Source organism: Lathamus discolor, chromosome 9, assembly GCF_037157495.1.
Source record: "Lathamus discolor isolate bLatDis1 chromosome 9, bLatDis1.hap1, whole genome shotgun sequence".
Taxonomy (NCBI): domain Eukaryota; kingdom Metazoa; phylum Chordata; class Aves; order Psittaciformes; family Psittacidae; genus Lathamus; species Lathamus discolor.
The window spans coordinates 18,015,686-18,040,073 of NC_088892.1; the positions used below are offsets into that span (position 1 = coordinate 18,015,686).

Sequence of the window (24,388 nt, forward strand, 5' to 3'; positions counted from 1 at the left end):
TTTTGACTCTTCGTGTTCATGATGTAACCACTTTGATTTGTAAAGGGGTTTTGCCCTTTTCAAGGGTACCACTTTGCCTCCAATATTGATTAAATAAGCCGTCTACTCCTTCCATCTTGGGGGGTTCCTTTTAATGAAATAACAGTTTTCGCTAGCATTGACTTCTGGCTGTGCATTTCAAAACACAGTTGAGGCTGAACTGCTGGATCCATTGCAGCTTATCCTCAGACGCCACTTTGAAAAGCAGGACAGGTCATCCCCCCCAGACACGCCGCTTGCTTTTCTTTCGGAATGGCTGATGCTATCGCAGTTGATCGCTCTTGCACAGGACAAACCACCCTGTAGGTCATTTCTTCTCGCAGTAATATTCCAACTCCTTTCTGTATTTTTTTCAAGTAATAATCTTTATTATCATCTGAAGCAGGGGGGACAAGAATTATGACAGTGCCCACACTATACACACAAATTCCTCCATCAGCTGCCCCTCCCTAGGTGTAAAATACAGTCACCTGTTAGGAGATGCCTTCTATCTGTTGTAACAAGAGCTGAATGCAATGGGTATTAACAGGACTGACAGCTGGTCCTAATCGTGATGTACACCAAACACACATAGCTGTGCACTGCTTTTACGATGTGTCCTTTTGGTGTTTATATATGCTTTATTTCACATTTCATTACAAAATCTGCAGAAATATTAATAAATGCGTATAAGTGATGGGCAGGCATTACTCTCAGCATTGTGCTGCATGGCAGCTGGGACATGAACTCTAATCTGTGGGTGATGGGGTCTGTACATGTGGGTCTGTACATATAAGATGCCTCTGCTGTCTGAGCATATACAGGACAAAAATAATGATGTTAGAACTTCACTAAACTTACAGAATTTATCCACCAGTGTAGTAATATACAATGGGCTTAGTCAAAGTCAGGTGACTGAAATACAATATGAAAATATAACCTGGAAAACCAGGAATTACATCTGTGTGGAGTGTTTCAGCATGGCTGATGGCCATGCAACTGTTCACTCCATGTCCATATTCAAAGAATCCCACTGAATGTGTGAGTTAACAGGTAACATGGAGACAAATCACAGAATGACTGGGGATTTTTAGAAGCTGTTTTTAGAATTCTTTGATCCTCTCTCTTCTATACCTTTATTTCAGAGAAATTCTGGCGTTTCAACTATATTTAGTGATGAAAGTGAGACATCACCTACATCTTGCTGCAGTGAAGAAGGTAAAACAAGGCTTTCACATACATTTTCATACTATTTTTAAAGAAAGACATGTGCAGAATGTGCTGTTTAGGGGAAGTGCAGTGTCTTTACTTGATCACCAGAAAAGAGTTTGAACTGCCTCCTCATCCAACAGCAAAGTACAGAAAAAAAACCCTAAATTATTTACTAATAATTATTGTGTTCACTGAGAAGCGCTTACTGCAGGCATCTGGCAAAATACTGCAAATAATTCAAGATATCCAAATTATTAAAACCAACACCACAGATTAACCATTAACTAAACTCTATTTCCACGCAAGCACTCATGGCCAGCCGAGCTCGCCAACACAACTCCGCTCTGCAGCCCCTGACCCTGCGCTCAGAAAGCACGGGTTAGGCCAAGCTCGCTCCCCCGCCCGCCGCTGCCGCTGAGCGGGGCCCGGCCCGGGGGGGCACCCCGGCCACCGGGGGCCGGCGAGGTGTCCCCAGCAGCTGGTCCCCGCCGGCTGCGGCTCACCCCGCACCTCGGCTCTCCCGGCCCCCCGAGGCCCCGGCCCCGAGCAGCTCCCGACGAACCGCGCGGGACGCCCGCCCGCCGCGGCCCAGAGCTGCCTCCCCGAGCCCCGGGAGCCCGACCCCCGCCGCCGGGCAGGTGCCGCTTGGCCGCCGGCTCTGGCCCGCTCTGTGCCCCGCCACGGGTGCCAAGGGCGGAGAGCGGGTCCCAACTCTGCGCCACCGCACGGCGTCCCCGCCCGGCCCCGCGGAGGCATCGCGCGTCGGCTGCTCCGCAGCGGAGCGGGACTGCGCCATCGGCCGGCAGCTTCTCCGGCCCCATCTCAGGCTCCGCCGGCGGGTAGAGGAGGCACCCCCGTGCTGTCGAGGTCGGCGGCCGCCTCCGTGGGCACGGGCGCTCTGCCCGCCGGAGCCGAGCAGCCCGAGAGGGCTCCTCTTCTCCCACACCGGCACCGCCGCGGGGCTGGAGCAGGCGGGAGCCGGGAAGAAGGAGGCAGCGGCGAGCCGCCGGCTGCCCGCAGCCCCGAGCTGCGAGAGCTGCGCCCGCTCCGGGTCCGAGGGCCGGTCCTCCCCGCCCCGGGCGGGGGAGCGCGGGGAGCCGCCCGCCGCAGCACCGCCGGCCCCTCTGAGCCTGTGCTGCGGGGCTGCCCCTCCCGGCGGAATGGCGGAGCGGCCCCATCGCCGCTTTCGGGGGATTCTCCGAGAGGAAAAGGCAGGGCGGCTCCGGGAGGGGGAACCCCCCTCGGCTCGGCGGTTCGCATCCCCGGCGTCGCTCCGCCTCCTGGTGCTGATGTCAGCCGCGGGGAGGGCCGGTTGGCGGCGGCAGAGCGGGGCGCGGGCGGCCGCGGCAGAGCCGAGCCGGAGCCGGAGGAGCTGCCGCCGCCGGGACAGCGCGGGCTGCGGGGCGCCGCCGGCAGCGAGCCCGCGCCCCCAGGGCCCCGCAGCGGCCGCGCCGGGCCAGCAGCCACCCGCGCCGGGAGGCGGCGAGCGCCCGGCGGCTTCCCCGCGGGGGACCTGGCGTCCCGCAGCCGCCGGCCGGGGAAGCGCTGCCCGCGAGCCGCGCCGGGCTCAGAGACCCCCGCGCAACTCGGGTTCCGCGGCTGGACCTCTGAGGACTGGCTTGGGGCTTCCCGGGCGCGACTGCGTCTCCATCCTTTTGCGGCTGCAAAGGCAAACGATTAACTAAACCCCAAAGAAATAAAACAAACTCAGGCTCACCTAAAAGTTAGGAGACCTCTCCCCTCCCACCCCATTTCTTTTACAATCTTGTTCCCTGTGTGGAAGTCGCTTATGAATCGTGCTCGGCACGCTGCATGGGAAGAAGCAGCTTGTGTTTTGGATCGAGGATTTGCTGTTGCAAAGCGGTCTAACTTCCATGCAGCGGGGCAGCCTTCACTACTCTAACCGCCTTGATGGTGTGCTAAGGAGCCCGCGCAGACTGGCATCTTGTGCAGAGAAGGCGCTGAAGGTAAGAAGGGGCTTATGGAAAAGAGGGGTTTTTATGTTATTTTATATGGTATTTTTTGTCCAGCATCCCCCTTTCAGCAGCCTATCAGCAGTATCCATAACCAGATAAAATCCAAGTCTGCTCCTGTGAAAAGTACGCGGAGCTCGCAAGTGACTGCAGGAGATAGATGTGCTTTAGTCCGGTACGGCAGCGCGGCCGCGGTCCCTGCTCCCAGAGCAGCCAAGAGCTGCCTTCGGCTCGGGAGCAGGGGACCAGCGGTCGCGGTCTCTGCTGGGCAGTTTGCATTGGCTGCTGTGTCTGGTCGAACGTGTGTGTACCCCCACTGCCGCCCCAGAGCGTCCAGCGCCCTGCTCGAGTCGCTGGGGGCTGCAGATATGGTGCCTAGTATTAATGAGCGAGGGAGAGGGGTGGGAAAAACCCATATGGAACATTTTATTGATGTGATCGTAATCCTGTAATGGAGATTGCATTAAATGAGGGTGGCATCCTAACGCCTAGCTGCTGTGGAGAGACCGGGAAGCAGAAAACTGTGCTGGATTGTAAATGAAGTTCTTTGATTGAAGGATTTTCTTGAACCATGAAGGGATGCCTGTAAGCTTAAAGTTGCGGTGTATGTGGAGTACCAGAATGGGATAGAAACCAGATCAAGCTGAAATAGATTTTCTTGTACTCGGGCTCTGAATACAGTTAGAATTGGTTAGAGGCACTGCAGTGATGGCCAATGAATTCTTGGTTTCATCTATGGAGACCACAGCAAGGCAAGGAGGGAGGAGAACACACCAAGGCAAGGAGAGAATGTTACCATTTGGGAAGAGAAGGATGGTTCCTTTGTGACTTGTGCCATAATGGCACAAAGCTCATAGCCTGCAGAAGACTTGTAGGTGATCTGGGAAGCAGAGGATTTATCTCACTTGCCTTTTGCAACCTTGGTGTAGCTGACTGCAGGAAGTAGGTGCCAGGTGTGCATCAAGAGGCAAAAAAAGGGACTCACCTGCCCCTCTCGGACAGCAAAAGGAGCTGTGAGCTTGAAAGAGACGGACTTGGCTCCCCTGATCCCGTCTGTTTGAGCCTGAGTTGATAATGCATTTTGAGTCATTGTTGCTGCTTATCTCAGTTGGCAAAGGAGGGGAGAAGATGTTGAACTTGACTGAAGCCCAGCAGAGCTGAGGTAGATATTATGAATTCACCCTTGCATTCTTTTTGTGCTAATTTTTATTCTGGTGTGGAGAACTGAGCCACAGAGAACACCTTCCTCAAGCTTTACTGAAAGGAAACCCGATGAGAACAGAAAGATTAAGCCAAAGCCAAATTTTAACTTTTTGCTTGCCATCAGTGGAAGTGGCATTGACTGGTCAGATCACACAGGTCAAAAGATGTAAGGTAGGAATAAAGTTACTTGTTTATTTACTAACGTTACTCCCTCCCCTCCCCAAGTTGACATGCAAAGAAACATCACAGAGTGGGAAAGCACCATTTCTTAGTCCTGAAGTCCTAACTAATGTGAGCAGCAGAGCAATTCCTGTGGGAATACTCGGCAGCATTTATCTGTAACTGCAAAAGAGCTGGTTAAATCCCAAATAACAGAGAGGAAACCAAACCCAAAGATCTGACGTTATCAAAGTGATTTGCTTTCCCATTTGAGTTGTGTACAAAATGTGAGGCGAGAGCTCCACAGTTCAGCCTCTCTCTTGCCGCATGTTTGGCATGAAGTTGAGATGGAAACACTTATTTTACATAAAATGAAGAAGAGCAGTGTAAGCGCATTGAGTTCCTCTGAAGCATTTTATTTTGGCAAAAGCCGACTTTTAGTGAATTGTAAGAGATGGGTTTAGAATATTCATGGCTAAACTCCAGGGAGCTTAGTGTTAGCTCAGTAGGCAGAAGGTTCTTCCTCTAAAGAGATAGCTGGAAAAGATGTGTTTAAATTTCAAGCCATATTCAGTTGAGACTGTTGATTTCCACGTTTTAATATAATTTGTTATGCTTCTTAGGGGAATGATGCTTAATCTGGAAAATAAAGCGAGTATTCCTAGCTCACTTTTTATAGCAGGAGCAAGCAGTGTGCTTTAATTGTACTTCTGCAAGTGCAAATGTTCCAGATTTGACTGTATTTTTTATCAAATAGCAGCTGAGGAAAATTTGTCTTTTGAAACCATGGTTATCTGTGCAGATCTTGGTCTGTATTTTGCTACAGGAGAATTCTGCTTCATGGCTGCATTGTTCATCCTTGCAGCATTTCTTTAAATGTGAGCCTTGCTACAGTTAAAGGATAATTTATATTCAATGTAGTAGGGTCTGCTCAGTGGAATTGGCTTTATACATCACAGCCTCTGCAAAAAAAGAGATCAAAGATCTGAACCTGTGGTCCTGTATTGCATTTGTATTCTACATGGACTTGAGTAATCTTATACTGGAGCCATTCATACTCCCATAGTTAAGGATATGTCAGTCATTCCATTAAAACACCCATTTGCTTAGTGATTTAACAGCTAGTTTTAAAAATAGGCGCTGAGCTTAAGTTAAACACATTCATATAGTGAAAAAAAAAAGCTATCCTAAGCAATGGAGTTAAAATAACATTTGGCATTCGCTAATAGAGCACTGTTAAGTGGAATTTATAGAAAGCTCAGTAGAAAATAATGCCTGCCTGTAAAATTTAGAGATGAAAAGGGGGAAAAAAAATCCTTTCAGATTTAGGAAGCCCCTTGTGGATCCAGGTAAGTGCTTATACCTGGATTGTAAAAGGGCCTGAGACTGTTGAGCAGGCAGTAGGGCTTTTCTTAAAGGAGAACAGCGCTGGCTCAAAGTAGGGATTAGTCAGATCTGAGTTCAGTGGTTCAGTTTTGGATTGCATTAGATCCAATGCCATTGGCACTATTCCAGTTAGCTCCTTTGGGGGTTAAGTCACAAGAACAAGAAAAACCCCAAGCCCTATATCTTAACCAGTGAAGTTCTCCTTTCCCTAAGTGAACTAGAACTACACATTTTTGAAACATGTCGATGGGGTGAATGGGGTGTTCAAAGCATTTGGGGGTTGCTGCAGCTGAAGAGAGCCAGAGAGCCCACCTGAGAGCAGCCGTTGTAATCTTGCTTGCCACTTTATGTAACCTAAACCTAAGTTTACACTTAAACACCACCTTCTCTTCTACAGCATCCCCACATCTTTGACAAGTGCCTATCTCAGTTAGACAGCCATCTCCTAACAGTGAGGAGGTTGCTCAGCTGTGCAGACAAAGTATGTGACTGCTTACAGTAGCTTTTTGCATATTTCAGGTTAGAATTTAAAAGACCAGAACTAAAAATACACGTGAATTCAGTGTTCCAGTTGCATGTGTTGTCTGGTACCTGTGTTCATGAAGTGGGCTCAAGATATAGATTGCTGTATTCCAAGTATTTTGGATGGGATGAAATAAATGAGTATTGTCTGAATGAAAGTTTTGTCATTGGACTAAAAATTCATAAGAGGGATAATAGGCTTCTGTCCCAATTCCCTCTTTCTGCAATGAGGTCACCGGGAGGACATTTGTAACACTTGTCTGTCTTTAGCGCAGTGAAATAGTGGTGACTGTATCTTTCTCGGGTCTTAGGAACATTCATGCTCCCTGCAAATATACAGGCAAGTAATATGAAGCAGGAAATTTCGGGTGGAAATGGGAATTCGATTATCCCTTAAGATCTGTGGGGAGACTCCCATTCTCATTATCCAATGGTAAAGTAAGGAAAATAGGTTTAAAACAGTCTTTTTCAATTACGGTCTCTGAATTAGTAGTGACTTGCCAGGAAGCATAAAAGCTTCTATAGCTTTTGCACATGTAAAGCTCCACTGAAAGGAGTTTAAACTGCCCTTAAATTTGTCTTTAAGGTGTTATATTGTGAATAAGAGTGGGATTAGTGGAAAATACATTTGAAGTGGTAATAACAGTATTTTCTACCTCTGGCACAGATGAATAAAGAGACATATATCTTTTATTTTTAAAGAAAAATACACCATCCCATTTGAATGAAACCCCATCAACGCCACCTCACTCGCATGGGGGGCTTCATGAGGGCCAGGGAGAGTTAATGTAAAAATTAGAATACAGCTAAAAATGCCCGTGGAACTTAGGCTGTAGATACACACAATTCACGGTAGTTTCGACAGTAAATAAGGAACTATAAAAGTTTTTCTGTACCTGGGTCATACGAAGCATTCTTTCATTTGAAGTCTTTTGTCATTGCCTTTAACAAATATCCTGTTGAAAATTATTTTAGATACACTTAGAAAACCCACATTTTGTCATAGACTATGTAAGATTCAGCATTCTTCATCCGACGTAGCCCATGCCAAAGCTTCCTGCAGTCTGTGGGAGAATTCCTATTGGAACAGGGCCTTCCATAATCGCATCTTGCATTACATGAAATTGTGCCACTTGTTCAGGAGCTTGGCATGTCGATGTGGGATAGGTGTTGCTGTAGAGGAGTTTTGCTTGCAAGGTTGGCAGAACTTTGCCCGTTTAACAGCACCAGCTTTGCAGGGAAGTTCTTTTGAAATGACTGTTGTTTTCCTTCAGTTAAGCTACGATAGACTCCTTGAGGATTACAGAATTTCAGGGGAATCTACATCAACAGATCAGCAGTGAGCCAAATATGCTCTCAGAGGGACAGATGAATTGAAGTTATTGGAGTCTTCCAAACTCAATAGTGAAATTACAAACAAAGGTGATATTTAAAACCCATCACTGTGGAGTTTAACACGGCAGTTTACTGTGCTGAGAGACTTTGCCTGCCTCATCTTCCTGCCGGGGGAACATCCTGTGCTGTGTACTACTTTGAGTTGATCTGGTTATTTTGGGGTAGTTTTTGGTCTAGAAATAAGATGTCACTGGTGATGTGCTCTGTTTGTATATCAGTGTTTGCCTCTTACAGCCCTATGGACATGGTTGTATTATTTTTGCAGGAATTTAATTAATAATAATGTGTGTTTTATGCTGTCTACTGAAGTAGCAGGAAATCCATGCTAAAGGAGAAAAAAATGAAGTGAAAGTTCAGAGTGCTTTAGGCACAGCAGGTTTCATTTAACCAGCTACTTACACCATCATTATGGCTCTGTGCTATCTTGCTAAAGAAATAAATGTGTATGTACGGAGATTTGTGCTCTACTGGATCTGTGATCACATACATGGGCACATTGAAGCCAGTCTTGTTTCCAGCTGTAGTTCCTGGCACATACAATGCACAAATATCCACCAAAAGAAAAGTATTTAGGGGCTAACAGAACTGAAGGTGCCATTGCAATGTAGTGTAGGGAACAGTTATAAACCAGTCATGAACTGCCTGCCTGCAGCTGTAAGGCCGATTTCATTAGAAGGTCACATTTTCTGATAAGCCTCCTGAGAAAGGAAGTTTCATGCCCTTGAGGTGGAACTGGGTTTTATCTCTGCTACTGGAAGTCACAGTTTATAGTCATTTAAGCAGGTTTTGTGGTTGCTTTTGTAATTATAAAAATATGGATCTCCCTGTTTTTTGACAAATGGGTATGAAACTGTGTGTCCCGGCAGGCACATGGTTACCCGGATCGTTGGTTTTCCTTAGGTATGCTGGCAGCTTTCTTCCTGAAATGGACCATAGCTTCCACAGGAGGCATTATGTCAAGGTGCAGGCTCGTTTCACAAACCGGGAAGAGATTTGCTTGGCCCTTGCATAAAGTTTATGATGAAAGATCCAGGCTTGACTTGTTGATGTTAGATAGCCAAAGAGTGTGCCATAGAATTCTCTAAAGAAAAGTCCAGAGCAACTCCAGTGTTTTGAAACTTCATTAAATAGTGATTTAATAGGAACCATAATGTGAATATATAACTCTGAACTTGGATAATTTGGGACCTCACTGTAGTAGTTTGTTCAGATTACAGTTGCTGCCAGTAATTTATAAATACATGCAAGATAGAAGGCATGAAACTAAGGCTATCATTAAATGGACTAATGGCATTACTTTGTCAGTCATTTAATTGACCCTTGGAAAATGTACATGGCAATATGTTGTAAATTAAGATCTAGCATACAAGGCAACACAGGAATAATGCTGGGAATGAAAACTGGGAATGAAATGCATAAAATTAATTTTCTCTTCATCTCCCTGCCTTGTCCACAATTGAGACTTCACCGGAATGAATGGACTCTGCGCAGGGTTTCATAATGGTTTCCTGTTATCAGACTGCTACAAGAGACCAGTTAAGTTTATGTCAGACAAGTGTGTGTCATGTCCAGTTATCAGAGGGTTCTTTTTAAAATTCATATTCAGGAGATCTGTAAGTTTTTGACTTACTAAAGAAAACTCGATATGAAGTAAATCAAGGGGTTTGCTGTCCTAGTTCATTAGTTTTCTAAGACAACTAAGAACGGCCTTTTGCTCTGGCCAAGCAGCAGCTGAAGTAGCAGGTATTACTGCTTCACCTTCCATGGTTCTGCCATAAACTTGAGGAAAACAGTCACAGATGTGTACATATGTACTAGTTTATGGCATTAGTTAAATCTGAGGAATGAAAATTATAGAGATGTCCTTAGATACTAGAAAATAAGTGTATTTTAATTGTATATAATCAGTCTGGAATAATGATGACTACAAAATAGAACATTTTGGTATCCACATATTCTTCTCCTGCCCTCTTGGTTTTCATATATAAGCTCTTAAAAAAGACAACACCTGTAGGAGAACCCTGTAAACTGTGCTTTCTTAACCAAAAGAAATATTTTAAATACCTCTTCAAAAGCCTTCAGACTTGTGGCCCCTCAGTTCTAATTTTTTTTTTTTTTTGTATGTTCAGTCCAATATCAGTTTTTATCTTTCACAGTTTAGCTTTAACTACATATACAAAGAAAACTGTTTTCAAGACCTGCTCTGAAGGTACCATAAAGCATAACACAGGGCATGTCTGGAAGGAGTTCACAGAACATTAGCTCACAGTGTTTCAAGGTATAGCGGGGGGAGGCAAAAGACATCTGGCATACCAGAAAAGAGTTGACCACTTGAAAAACAATGAAGGTGAGTCAGAAAGCAAAGACATTTATAGTCTGAGAGATGTGTTGTGTGTGCATGTGGTCAGAAGCTGCTCTCTGAGCTGAGGGGTAAAGTCAGCGTGTGTTGAACGTTGGCAGCGTTACGACGAGGAGAGAACCAGTAAATGTTGTGGCTGTGGTACTGTGCCAGTGCAGGGCTCTGAGCGTCACTGAATGACACAAAGCTTGGGTGCTGAAGGAAGAGGAATCCCTGATGCCCAAATGCCGGTGGCTCTCTGAAGAGTTTTGGTGTTGCCTGCGTCACTTGTGAATGTTTTAATGAAAGCACCTACAAATTCCTGCTTTCCTCTCCTGTCCCCTGACAACAAAGAAAATCTTGCCCACTCTTTCTCACCTTTTAAATTTGATTGAAACGTTTATTAGAGCATAACATTACAGAGCAGAAGGATATGTTCTAATAGAAGAAGAAGTGTCATTTTAACAGGTACATTAAAACTTGTTAATAGCCCCTGCCTTCTTTTTCCAGCAAGGAGGAGACAAGTAATAAGGAATTCAGGTTCCTCTTCAGCGATACAGAAACTGAGTTTCTTTTGGTTCTTTGAAAACAACGTGTCTTTGAATTAACTTTGTTAACTGAAGTTGAAAAGCAGGAAATGAATAATTTTAACCATGGAACTGAAGCAGGACAAACATTTTCAAAAGGACTTCTTTTTGGATGTACAAGTCCCATTTTCAAAGTGAGTTGGACTCCAGAAGAGCCTAAAGCTTGTCTGCTTTCAGGAATCATCTGAGTGATTCTGAAAACAGTACTATTTTTGTTAAAGACTGTTTATAGTAACAGTTTGTACCCCATCCATGTTTTCTTACGTTTGAATATTAGGACATTAAATCTAGTCACAACCACCATTCAAAATATGGTGGAAATCAAGGATAGTTATTCCATCAAAAACCTAAAAACAAACTCTGAACTTAAGCTAAAAACTTGCACTCTACCAGAGTTGTACAGAATAAACTTTTTTTTTTTTTTAAAAAGAAGGAATTATATCCTCTTATGAACTTTATTTTATTCAAGCAGATTTAAAATACTTAGGAGGAGCAGAAGAAATAGAAAAGCTGTCATAGAGATGACTCTATTATAGTAAGGCTGTACAGTATCATGGTGTGGGTTGAGTTTGAGGCCTGTTACTTCTTATTTAACATTCTGTATTTTGTGGCTCATCATGTAGGCATGGTTAAGCATGAACCAGCCTGTACAGCTAACTGTTACCTTCAGCACTGGAAAAAGACCTGGTTAGATTTTAAGACAATCACACAAAAGCATGAATCCAGTCAGAAAGAGATCCTTTTAACTTCTTCTGTTCATCTAAACTTCAAAATTCAGTCAGAAAAGCTGAGACAATAAACAGAAGTTAAAAGACTGAGGGAAGAGTTCACAGAAAGGGAAAGAACTGGCTGAAATTTGCCTGAATTTATGGTTAAAATAGGTTATTTTCATTCATTATGGAATGGTGGGCTAAACCTGAAACCCAGGGTATTATCCCTTAAGTTGGAGAAAAAGGTAAACGTGCTGGTACATTTGTTGTGATAGGACAGTTGTTTTTGTGATTGTATTGCATTACACAGCTCAAAATCTGTAAGAACTTTCTAGCAATATGAATGGGATTTCATCTGATTCTGTGTCTGAGTAGTGCTCTTTGGAATCACTGTGTAGGGTATTTCTAAATTACCAAAAATCTTAATTATTTGGGAATGCTTAGCTTCATGCACTGTGTTATACACTTTGTTCAGTAGCTGCTTTCTTTGGACATCTTTTCATCTTGGTAACTTAAAGCAGATTTCAGAGGGTTTTTTAACGGTTTAACATCAATGGGAAAATAGAGTTTAATCTGGCTTCATGTAAATGCCATTTGCTATGAGTCCCTTTAATATCAATGTTTGTGTTTTTGTTGTACTGCACTTAACAAAAATGAATATTTTAAAAATACTGTCTGAATCAAAAATAGTGCAACATCAGTCTGCAAAGAGTGCATGGTCTCAGTTCCTTACATCTAATTCATTTTGGCAGGTACACTACTTTTAGGTTTTATTGTATTACAAACAGTAAAAAAGCTTGAAAGAAATCACTGGAAAAAGGTTTAGAGTAAGTGATTTAGATGAGGCTGGCAGGTGGTACAGTTTGACTATTGCAGAATTAACTACATTCCCAAAATTCAGTCACTTCAGAGTATTGGATCTATGTCTTGATTTAGTCATTGCTGAAGGAAAAGTCAACACTTCGCTGATCTGCTGAACTGTGAGACAGTGGCTGATGGAGATAGGAGTGAACCAACAGAAACTGCTTGCTGAAAAATTTGGGATGCTTCAGTGATCAAAGTGACAACTTGGTCAGGACATCTCTTTAACTGCTGTGTACATGGTTATATGTATATATGAGTACGTAACACTGTGACATTGCAGATAAGTCTGATGGGGAAGGCAGTAAAGTTTAGGGAACCTCTAAGGGACAGTGAAGTTAGCACGATGAAATTCCAAAATCCTCAATGCTCTTGGAAGCCACTGCAGTAAGTTAAATACCTGTTGATGAGCTTCACAAAGTTAGACATGCTCAGATATTTAGTCTGATAGCTGAGGGAATAATAATTTTTAATAGACTATTTTGTGGTCCATAAGAACAGATTACAGATGCCATCCATCATTTTGTGAACTACAGTTTCAGCAGATTTTCCTCTTTCCTTTTCCTACATACAGCTCTGACTGATGTAGTTCTTATAACCTCAGCCATAGCTGTTTTGGAGGGAGGAACACGTAAAATCCCCTGTGGGCTGGCAACAGCTCATTTCTTTCTCAGATTTTGGAGATCCTACTCAGTTTTCTGAAGGTCCCTGTAAATGGGAGCCCAAGGTGTAGTTACGTATCTCAACACTGGTTGCTATTCTTGTCTCAGTGTGTGCTAGCTGGGGTAATTTTGAACTGCGATAACCTTGAACTGAGGTTATATAGACAGGCTGCCACTTCAACAAGTCACCTATTCATGGTCCTTCTGCAGTGCTGTTCTGAATACAGTTTAAAGGAATGCTTTTGATCTATGAAATGCTTTTTAGTTTTCTTTTTCCTTCTGAGGAAGACCTGCTGTACGGTTTTGTTCCTCTGTAAAAAACAACGGGAAAGCAGAAGCTTCAGCTTCATAAACCAAGCTGAGGGCAAGGAAACCTGAGACCAATTCTTTTCCCTTAGTCCCGCAAGACCTAAGTTGACATTCAGAGCTGTAAGACAAACACATTAATTCAGCTTTTTCCTGAGGGTTTTCTGGAGTGGACACGTTAGGTGGAGTGTAATTTTGTTTGTATTTGTGAAGAGTGTTCTGCTGATGCTTCATGTTGATGGTTTAGTGCTCTTTACTACATGAGTGTCTGGTTGACTGACAGGTTCCCTACAAAAACACTAGAAATGCAGTTTCTAGAGAGGGTCTTACCCATATATGGACTGTGTGAATAAGAGAATATGATAAGGCTGAGAATAGACAATATTGTTATGGGCAGAAATTTAAGTACTTTTGCTAGACAGAAGAGTAGAGTAAATGAAACCAAGGCTATTAAAAATCCTCTAAAAAAAAAAAAAAAGAAAGATCTTTACAGAAGCTCTAATTTATACTCAAACAGAACTTGTGGACTGGAAAGAAGTGATGAAGGTGCCTGAGTCTGAACTAGGATTCATGATTTGCTGCTGTTAGAGATAGATTAGACTGCTTCTTTGTTTCAGGTACTTTCACTTATTTTCCATGCTGCCTGTATAACACGATGTCATTGGTACCTTTTTTAAATGTGTAAAAGGATCATAATGAGTGCATATGCTAAATTTAACTGAAATTTATGTTTAAAATTATTTCCATAGTTTTGCATTGATTTATGTGGGCCAATTTTAACTGAAAGCTCAGCAAAATACTGACTGTACTCATTCACTATTTTCCACCCTTGCCTCTTGCTGTACCATTTCACTACCCCTTCTGCTGCTGCTCTTTGAACAAGAACACTTTCCCTTGAAAACTACTCTGGTGTTATTAAAATATTACACTAAGTTTGCTGTTTGCAGTTGATTTGTAGTTGCTTGGCCATTAAACAAAGTTGTTCCACAATGATGGACTGTTTCCTTCAGATGATATCAAAGAAAGCTTCGTACCCTAATGATTTGTTTATCTTCATGACTGTGTGTAAAAGGCTGTATTGCACTTGTACCATTAGACACTCTCAGTCTGGTATTTTCAGAACCCTGCAGGAGTGGATTTTAAATAAATGAACAGAACAGATGGTATACAGGGGAACCTTTGGTAGGCCAAGAAATGAAATCAAAGTTTCCTGAGTTCCAGGATGAACCCTACAAAGGGACTCATTTTCCATCACTAGGAAATTTAATACTAAATTGCTGATCTACAGCATGTTGTAGAATATCCTAAATATGCAGCATATTCATAGAAAAAGTGTATGCTCTAGAGCGAGATCTGCAACGTGTACTCTATGCTTGTTAGCACGTATTTTAGACAAGGGGCTTAAGCTTGCTTTGAGATGATCAACCCTGATAGTGCTGAATATAAAAATGTCAGTATAATTAGTCATCTCCAGCAGAAAATGATTTTTGCCATTTTATTTTTGCTGTGTGGAGGAGGGGATGAACTGGTTTTCAGTTGCTCTCCATCATTTAGGTTTTCTAATTTTGCCTTTGACTGGGAACACTTAGCAGTGACTTTTTTCCATTTTGTATTCAGGGATGGGCTATTTTGTAAGACAAATCTTAAGAAATGCCATGATGAGCCAGTGTGAACCAGTGGTAGTTCAGAAAAAGCTGTTCCTTGACTGATGCTCAGGAACAGGACACGGAGCTGTAGATGGTTAGGATATAAAGTGAGCTATTTAGCTATTCTAGTGCTAATCCAGACTTTCTCTATTAAGCTATACAAGTGTTCACAGTAGAGACTTCACATTAAATATTCTAAATGAGGCACATATATATGAACAGATTCTGTTTCTGCATAAGTGCAGCTACAAGAAAATAGTGCTCTGCAGATTTGAGGTGGTGTCCACAAACAGACAGCTGTTCTGGTCCTTTCCTTATTTGAATCACCATAAAAATTCTCAAAAGATACTTGCATGCAATCATAGCTAGGCAAGATAGTGTAATTTAAACGTACAGTTGCCATCATGAGTAATGTGTATGGGTTGTATAACCATTGGGAAACCTCAGATTTTCAATTTCCCTTGGAATGTGTTCATTATTAGAAGGTATTACCACAGTATTGTTTGTTGTAAGAGAAGAAAATCCTGTTCAAGTTTTTAATGAATCTCTTGAGAGATTCATCAGATCTACAGGTTAAAAAAGCTGTAAACATTCTGCTGGGAGTAGTCATTAAAGAGAAGATGAATGTGAGTTATCTGTACATTTCTTTTGAAACAGAAACCCTGAAGATGATTTACAAACCAAAAAGCTGTTTCTCTTTAAATGGTCTGTACTGCTGCGTTATGTAACGAAATGCAAAGGACGATTAAAAATAAGTTTGCAAGATAAGAAGCAGTTTCAATATTTTGTCTGAAGACTTTTAAGGGAAGAGAGCACTGATCTGAATTTGAAGGGAAGAAGCCCGAGACTAGCATTTCCTTAATTTCTATATTAGAGAAAGCATTGCAGCAGAAGGAAAAAACCCTTACTGCAGTTAAACAACTTAGAGACCTTATGAAAATTACATAAAAATTAATTAATGAAAGGTCTGTAGATTAAAAGAATAAATTCCTAAAAACTCAGCTTAGTCCTCTGGCGAGTTACTTTTTTTAGTAAATCAAGAAGTGCCAGCACAGGACTGCTAAAAGCCTTGCCCTTCCACCAAGCACTTCATACCCTCGATTGCTCACTCAAGCTTGACTGCACCAGCAGCATTGCTAGTAAAACCTCATCATTTGTGATGAAAGAGTTTGTTTAATCCTTATTTTTTTTTTCATCTGAAGTATTACAGATGCAGTGAAGGGAACAGTTTTGAATATACTGATAAAAGAGAAAATGTAGATACCTATTTCTAAACTAATGAATCAAAAATGGTTGCTTCAAACTTCTAGATCAGTCATCCAAGATTCCTCTCAACACCTTTTTGTGTTTAGTATCTCCTGCTGCTTCAGAAAGCTCTAGATCTGCTGTGAAGAAGACAGCTTGTTTGTTGTTAGGAGGAATTTTGGCATTAGTTTTGTTTTGTTGGTGTAGCTCTTCAATGAAGCATAAATGCACTGAAAACTTGGATAACAACGGAACGTGAACTGTGTCCTAACCGCATCTGTTGAACATAACAACAGTAGTTTCACATTCATTCAGCTTTCCAAGAGGTCACACCCTTTGCAAATAATATGCATAGCAAACTGCTGTATTCACAGAGCTTCATCATTATGAATAGCATGAATTTCAGCTGACACTGCCATTCACAACAGGATTCTACCAGGTCAGTACATAACTGTGAATCTGGTCTTGTCACACTGGAAATATTCAGGATTCCAACATAAAATCACAGTGATACCAAGAGTATTGGTACTTCTGCTGAATTTTCTTAATTTTCTTTGTATTGTCTAAAGAATACACTGAGTATATATATGTATGTGTATGGATGAGTTTCTTATATGTACGTATGAACCTGCTGTGGTCATAAAAGTCGTAACTTATGTCCTTGGTCTGAATAAACATTGGGTTTACAGGTTTTGAACAAGCTTCTTCAGGAAGCGGTCCCAGTAAAATTAATCACTGATTGGAAATATCCATGTGCAGAATCCTCTTCAGTAGAGTTCAGTCATGGCATTTGTAACACTGCAAATGACAATGAAGGTAAACAGACAAGAATAAGGACATTAAGTCCGCTCTAGCTCAATACTCAAATATCACAAACCATAAAGGAATGTACTCATTCATGCAGAATAATTCTTTGCAATGTAGCCTACTGGTGATTAATGGAGGGTCTTGTGACATGTTTTCTAGTGTTTGGGTATGTCTTAAATATTAGTGTTGCAGCATGTTAGATCTCATGTTCTTTACATTTCCTTTTTACATGAATGTACGCTTGGCCTGTAGTTTCTCTAGATGACTGGAGAACATTTTGCCAGTTTTCATGCATCCACTGTCCACTGCTACCTTTCTGTGCCTGTTTGTCTCCCACAACTTCTACTTTTTCCACAGATGCAGGCCCAAAAGCAACATGTCTTCTTATGAAAGCAGTGGGCTCCAAATGATGATTTGATATCCTATGACTATTTCCTTCACAAAGGCTTGCAAGGTTTTAGGAAAAATGCCAGCTAGTGCACAGACAGTTTGGCTCTCAGAGCCCAGTGTTAAGGTTAACAAGTTGTAAATAGCTTCATGTTGCCATTATCTCAAACCCCTGCTGCTTTCAGGACATGATGAGGACTCTAATAAGAATGCTGTTCATGGCTCGTTTGTTTTTTTTTTTTTCCTCCCCTTCTCTAGCACAGCACTTCCTGAAGAGTAAAAGTTGGATGGCTTGTGATGGGGTCTTGATGCAATTCGTTCATCTTAGTGACCAGTATTTTACTGGTAGAACTCTAACAAACAGATCACTTAGATGAGGGGAAAAAACCAAACTGAACTATTTATAGGAAGGAATCTGTAATTTTGGATTTTTTCCCTACAAAACTAAAGACAGTGTTAAGAGAGATGAATATATTTGCAGTATCTAGTGTAAACATTCATATATGTATAAGATTTTTTTACAGCTATATAAATGTGCACATCTTGATTGATGTCTGTTGAGCTGTGCTGACTTACAAAAATACATGGATTGTATCTATCATGTCACTCCAAGTTACAGTATCTCTGGTTTTCAGACATATATAAAAATTCAGTTTGGTGTATTTAATGAAACAAAATATTTTCAGTGCTTAAGACCTGCTTGCTTTGCTTTGAGAATTTCTAATGTATTAACTTAGGCGTGTATGCTCAGTCAAGCAGCCGCCTTTGCAAAAAGGTTGGTAAATGAATCCTTATTAGTATATTTTTGTAATGAAACATCAGTGTGAATTTGACGCCGATCCAGGAATACTTAGTATATTGAAATTTGGAATACTACATGGTAATTTCTTTCCAAAAGCAAGCACCAACACATGATCACTAAAGAAACATTAGACTTGGATATACTGGGAAAGAACTGAAGCTTGATGTCATTTACCTATTCGTTATTTTCTGTCTGAAAATGCAAAAAACCCTCATATGATTTGATCTGAAGAAGAGTGAAAAGTGTTCCAAGTAGACATAAAATAGTACTAACAGCAGTACTACACCGGGAGCACTGGCGGCAGTACCACTCAAACAGAAGACCCAACCAGGAGCAACAATATTCTCATGAGATGATTTTTTGCAGGAGTTTCTAATGTATCAGAATAGGAAAAAGAAAACAAATGAGGCAAACCTCAGCGCATTGATTTTCTGTGTCAGGAGCTGATGATCGTTATCAATTAGTTTTTGCTAATTTTATTTTGGGTGGGAAGGAGGGATGGAGGAGAGCACCTTGTGTTATCTAGGAGCACTGTGTCATGTTCCTAAGATAAGTCAGACCCTTCCTTGAGCCCACTAAAGTTACAGTGGAGCTCAAAAGAACCACCTATGCAGGAAAGAATTAGACAGAGTCCTAGAGGAAAATTTTGTAGCCGTGAAGACATGGTTGTAGAAGTACATGGTCGAAACACCCAAGTACTGAAGATGAATATGCTGCAACACCAAGGCAAAGTGCCAGGATGAAGGGAAAGTGTTCAAAGATACCGTGGCATTGGAGCCTTGCAATAAAGAGAAGCTTTGAGGCAAGACATTGAAGTAGCGAGCAAAATATCAAAAAGCCTGAGACATTTTGCCAAGTTAGCAGAGAACAAGAACCAGGGCGTACATTAAATTCTTATGGAGGAGCACCCAAATGCTGAAGGAAATGCTAAAATGTTCAGATAAAATTGACGGTTCTAATGCAGAATGCTTAACAGGGAAAAGCAAAAGTGAGAGTTGAGTAGCTTCAAACTGAATGGCTGAACACAGGAACCATGGCAGTAGTCAAACCAGCTCATTTCTTTTAAACTAAGTTTTTTGGGAAGCTGATGTTATGATTCAGGCTGGGCTTGACTGGTAGTCTGCTTACGGCAACACCAAATGATTTAATGGTGTTTGGGGACAAATGGGAGACTTTTTGGAAAGAGACAGTTATTTTAACACAGAAGACTTGGTTTTTTACTATAGAGAAAAGTTACGTAAGAGATGCAGAAGTGCACCCTTCACAGTATTGCTGTGTATAAAATGCAAAGGGGGAAATTACTTTGGTAAAAATGCTCCTTTGGAGGCTTGAAATATAGAAAATGCTACCCAATGACACCAACATGCCTTAAGATCAAAGGCTTATTTAATAGCTCTATGACATGTTGGCAGTTTTACAGGATATGAATCCCACTGCTGAAGATCTTCAGGAAAGGTTACTCTAACTCACACCCATCCAATTTCATTTCTGCAAAGGGAGCGCATGGTACTTCAATGAAAGGGACTTGGTTTTAATAGAGAAGAAGTGTACAGTTTCTTCAACATTCAGTTCACTTGCTAGTCATGTCTTTTTTGTCAGTATGTGTTTAGTTTAGAAGTAGGAGGGGGACTGTAAGGTAGATGGTGTCCTGTGACTGGTGTGGAGATTCGCTGAAGGGAAATGAGATGCAAGTTTTAGAAGGGCAGGAGACACTGCCCTACTAGTTTATTTTCAGGCAAAACCTGATGAAACTGTAGAAAGGGGAAAATGGGTATAAAATTGCAGACTCAACTCAACCCGAAGTAAACTTGTCTCACTCTAATAATGGTTGAAGAACCAGAGTGATGACAATTTGTGTGTGAAATTGTATCTATGTAAAGTAATGCACGTTTGCCATGGTTCAGTGCACCCTGAAAGGGAATATGGTGTATACTATATGCATGTTGTTGTCCATGGAGTTGGTAAAATGCCATTTAACTCTGCATTTCTGTTCATTAGAGATTGCACTGCTCTCAGCTGTATAAACTATTGCTTTAGGTAGGGACTGCCAGTGATACTTGCTTGATTGTTGCAGAAATTTTCTATAAATGTAAGATTTTTAGTATGATGCTAAGAGACAGGTTTTTCTTTTTTTTAGTGCAAGGGGTTTTACAGTTCTGATTAGTGTGTCCATTATCGTATCACATAAATATGACCTCACCTGATAAGACCAATGTTGTTTCACTTTTCTTTACCTGTTTGTTCAGATAGCAAATGACATCTGCTTCCAGAGTATACAGCATCTTGTGTTCTCTGCAGGTTCTGACTGATTGCAACAGAACATAGATGAATACATTTTTCTTGCACATTCAATATGAAATATAGAAAATAATTTTTGATTACCATCTTCCATAACGGCCTCTTCCTGGAATAACAGGAGTGATGCCTAGTGCAATGTTTAAAAATGTTCAGAGGCTAAATCACACAGATGTGAACAGAAGGACCCATCAGCTTGGAGAAGAATGATCCTGGAGCAGCCAAAATTTCCCCTTTACCCTTTAAGTGTCTGCAACATTGGTCTGTAGCACTGAACACATTGTAGCTCCATAGGCACTGGAAATTTGTGGGAGAATTACTGGAGGTTCAGAACAAAATCTGTCCATGATCCAAGTCTCTCTTGGGCAAATGCAGCATGCTGGAAACTTGAGAAGAGTGTGCATTATGTAACCAGGCTCAGCTTTACAGTCGATATAGGAAAAATGACATTTTGCTTCCCAGAATGAGATCTGGGTAAAGAAATTTTGTCTTGATCAAATGCAGCAGCTGTTGCAGTTTATATTCAAGTGTGATGCAAATCAAGCCCCCATTTCTGCTCTGTTCCATTCTGCCCAACAGGGGAACGATTGTTGTTTCTTTATTTTCCAGAGAACCGGCCTGTGGTTTGACCCCAGAAATTGTGAATGATAAACCCCCCCCCAAATTATACAAGTTCTGGAAAACTGTAATGACTCATATAAACAATTTAAAAATACTTAAGTGATGAATCTGTGTTGTAACAGCCAGCTGCAGAGTACTTCTAACTGGAGTATGTTAAACCATTTAAATATTGCAAACATTATGTACAACAGATCTTGTACTAATTCATTATGAAAACAGCAATTTCATTTAATCATTTATTAGCTATTTATAAGGTGTCTGCATATTAAGTATGCATACAGATTGTTGTTCAACCTGGCGACCAGTATAATGACTGCTTAAGTTTCACCCGTGTGTAATCACTAGCGATTGTTTTGGGTGATCATTGTTCTCAACTACTAGTTACTGTCATGATCCTGTGGTTCTGAAACAGGTATCTGCAATAGAGTAAATGAGGTTTCTGACCCCCTAAAAGAAGAAACAAATTCCTCAAAACAATGCTCAAATTTTAATGTAAGTAATTAATTCCTCATTTCTCTTCACTTCTGGAACGTCATAATACAGACAGCGAAGCAGGTTGCCCAGAAGCCCTGTAAAATCTCTGCCTGTAGAGGTTTTTAAGATCCAGCTGGCCAAAGCCTGAAGCAATCTGGTCTGAATTTAGCACCGACACATATTTGGGCAGGAGATTGGACTACAGCCCTTTGAAGGACCCTTCCAACATCAGCAATTCGGGGATTTCCTATGAAGTGGGGAACTAAGCAGAATGCTATCAGTTATCTGTTATGTTTGCATGATCCTACTCATCTGATGATTAAATCTCATGATTAAATCATCATCTGATGATGATGATTTGAGAGCCTAAGTCAAGAATTTGCCACCAAAGTTAAAAATATCCAAAGACTTAGGCCACGAAATCCTTAGTAGCTTAGAGCATGACTCTTATCTATGTCCCATTAATATTTACTATTTTGGAAATAGTAGTGTATATCTTTCACAAATTGCAAAGATCTTAGCTTGAGCTCTAAACAGCTTTACAACACAATGTCAAATGCTAATTCCAGAATGTGCACTAAGGTATGTCTAGATTGAATATGACTTAGTAATAATTCTCAGAGAATGTTAGAATTCTTATTAACAGGGTTATTTATCACATCTAGTCTTACTCCTAAAACGAGTATGTGAAGATCGGAAAAGACCTTGTAGGGTTTAACAGTCTTGAACCATGCTACTGCAAAATTGCTACAAAACATACCTCACTATATAGTCCTGTTTGTATATGTACTTACAGACTATCCAAACCCTATAAAGTAGGAGAAAGGGATAAGACTTTCTTGCAATAATAATGTTCACACAAACCTCAAAAATTCCATGGTTTATTTTTCCTTTCCTGAGTGGATAAATATAAAAATTCCTCTTGCCAGCAAAGACTTGATAAACTACTGAAGATTTCAAAACTCCAGCAGATTCCCGTACTGATACATCACTTTGTTCTTTCAACTTGAAACTCTTAGATGCAAATATTTAGCACTGAGGTATTTAAGGTTAGCTACAGTAGGCATTTCTTGTGAGGTGAACAGACTCTCACAGACAGTGACAGTGTGACTTATTCACTGAGGGATTTGGTATTGTTTGTGATGCTATATGAAAATGCACCTGCATTAGCTTCATTCTTTTAAATATCTATATTGTTGCCATTTTGGTTAAAACTGAGACTACAGCTTGTTGTAAATGTCTGTGTTTCATGTCTTTGATCTATAGCTACATACATACAGATTTATGAGAGAGGTTTCTTTCTGAAACCAATTTTATTTTCAGTCGTGAGAGTGAAATTTCCCTCTCTAGGCACTTCAAACTGAAATAAAAAGAAGCTTGTTTAAAAGAAAGACAGTGACAAAAGTCAGCAATTGATAACATTAAATTGGAGATAAGGAAAACTGTGAAAAGCCAGACTCTTAAGTCATGCATCAGTACATGCAGACCCAGTACGGCATTCAGCCAAAATGAATACTGTTTGAGTGCCAGTGATTGAGTGTAAGGTATTTCAGGAATTAATGACAGACTGAAACTGCTAGCTTGCAGTCATCAGGAGAACTCATCTGGCTATTAATTGCCAGGAATACTTGCAATGAAGTCTTCATTGCTACTAGAACTTGCAACTGATGGAGAAAGTGGTATAGATTCTTTTTGCATAACAAACATTCGTTGTTTATCCATTTCTCAGTGTTTGTTCCTATCACCTAAAAGTGTTTCCAGAAATAGAAGAGAGGAAGGAAATTATCCAAAATTATCTACAAGGGCTTGTACAAAGTACTGCTTTTGCTGCTGCCTAAGAGAGACATGCCAGTTACAGGCATCAGTAACTGAACTACCAAAACCAACATAAGCCTAAGAAGAACTCAGCAATGGATATTGCCAAATAAAGGACAGCGCATTAAAAAAAAAGGAAAGCTTCATAAAAGTATTTGTATATCAACTTGCCTGGCACCCCAAAGAGAGCTTTTGTGGAGAAGTAACATCATTTTACATGCATATAGGTTTTCTAAAAATGGAAATTGATATGAACACACACATAGCCTGCTTGTCCTGCCATTTATGCTCTCTTTATTCCAGTGCACTTACACTAACTTAAATGAAATTACATCCTGATGAAATATGAAATTAAACTGTCTTTAATGTTAGTTTGTTTAATATTAACTTCCAGAAACCCATTACCAGAAGTTTAGAATGAGCTGTTCCTTGAATTTGTGACTGCAGTGAATTGTAACACTTTGCCGTGAAATTATGTATGGGAAACTCCAGAATACTGAGTACTCGGGACCAAGTACTTCGACCCTGGAAGTGCAGTACGTGACAGACCATTTCTGAGTAGCAGAATTGGCAACCAGCATCCAATCCCATTTCAGTGAGCACGGAAGCCAATAAGCTAAGTTATGAACTTGTATTCTTCACGAAACAAATCAAAGAGAAGAGAAATTACATTTGTTAGTTTAACAGACCTTGGAAAGCTCTTGCTTCCATACTGCAGCCTGATTCTGTGTTATCATGTGAATATCCTTTTATATGCCACTAACAAAGTAATCTCTCTAAATTCCCTTTCAATTTATGCTTAACCATGCTGATTTGCATGCACATAGAAAAGGAAATGAGAAACTTTTAAACCAAAATCTGTATTCTTAGAACTTGATATTCAGGCTCATTTTTATGCATGGAATTCCCGTTAAGATTACTGGAAGATTTACCTACAAATCTTCCATCCTGGAACAGTGATTAA

General features: G+C 41.1%; 1 protein-coding gene across 1 annotated transcript in view; it reads left to right on the forward strand.

The window, feature by feature from the left end:
- The first annotated feature begins 3,108 nt into the window (after positions 1-3,108).
- Positions 3,109-24,388, forward strand: part of PCDH11X (protocadherin 11 X-linked) — a 490,320-nt gene continuing 469,040 nt past the window's right edge. The window contains exon 1 of the mRNA XM_065689610.1: positions 3,109-3,197. The gene's annotated coding sequence lies outside the window, so the exon portion shown is untranslated. The remainder of the gene's footprint in view (positions 3,198-24,388) is intronic.